Consider the following 917-nt stretch of genomic DNA (forward strand, 5'->3'; position numbering starts at 1 on the left):
TTTTTTTTTTGAACATTTTGTAACGATTAAGGGAGATTAGGGCTTCTTTTTACACTATTTTAACGCTCAAACAGACAGAAAGTGCGACCCCAAGTGTCCATTTGGAGAATTACAGCAACTCTTCTCGGAGAGAGAAAAAAAACGTAAAAAGGGGAAGGGAGGCGGGGGCGAGCAGCGCAAAGCGCGGAGGAGAGCGGACGAGTGCGGAACGGAGGTGCGGCGCCCAGATCGGCCGCCCTGCTCCATCCACCCATGCCTCGACCTCTACAGCTCTCGGAGCGCCCCAGCTCCTCAGCATCAACAATATTTCCCCTCCCCCTCTCCAATTAAGAAAGAGAGAAAGTTTAATACCTGACTTTTTTTCCAGAAATTAATTAGATGGAAACCGAGTTTCTGGTGCTGGACAAAGAAAGCACTGCGAAAATCCCCAAGTGGAGACACCCCCACCTCCTTGCCGATCTCTGCCCGATCAGGACCCGACCAGGAGGCGATACCGGGACGATACCAGCGGCCCCCGGCCCCGCTCGCCCCATTSCTTCACATCCCCGCGGGCCAGCCGCGGCCGCGCAGGGAAGCGTAGCAGCAAAAGCCCCGAAAGTTTCGGGGGTTCCGCCAGGAGCAGTGTGGAGGGAGGAGGCGGGTGAAATGCCGCTCCGTGTTACAGGCACTCCGGGGATGTATTTTGGGTGGCAACGCGAAAGCCGGGCCGTGTCGCTTGAATTTTTGCCCTTTACATTTGCAGGAGTTCAGTAACTCCTCAGATCTGTGAACTCTGGTGCGCTCCTTAACCCGCCCTAATCCCGCAGCTTTGTCTTCCCCAGGAGGCAACCGAGTCGCCCCCAGACCTAGGTCCTAACCGAGGCCGGGACTGCGAGGCTCCCTCGGGTGCACCGGCTCCTGCGCCGCAGGTTCCCCTG

The sequence above is a fragment of the Rhea americana genome, unplaced genomic scaffold (assembly GCF_003343005.1).
Source record: "Rhea americana isolate MKP2758 unplaced genomic scaffold, rheAme1 scaffold_4, whole genome shotgun sequence".
NCBI lineage: Eukaryota > Metazoa > Chordata > Aves > Rheiformes > Rheidae > Rhea > Rhea americana.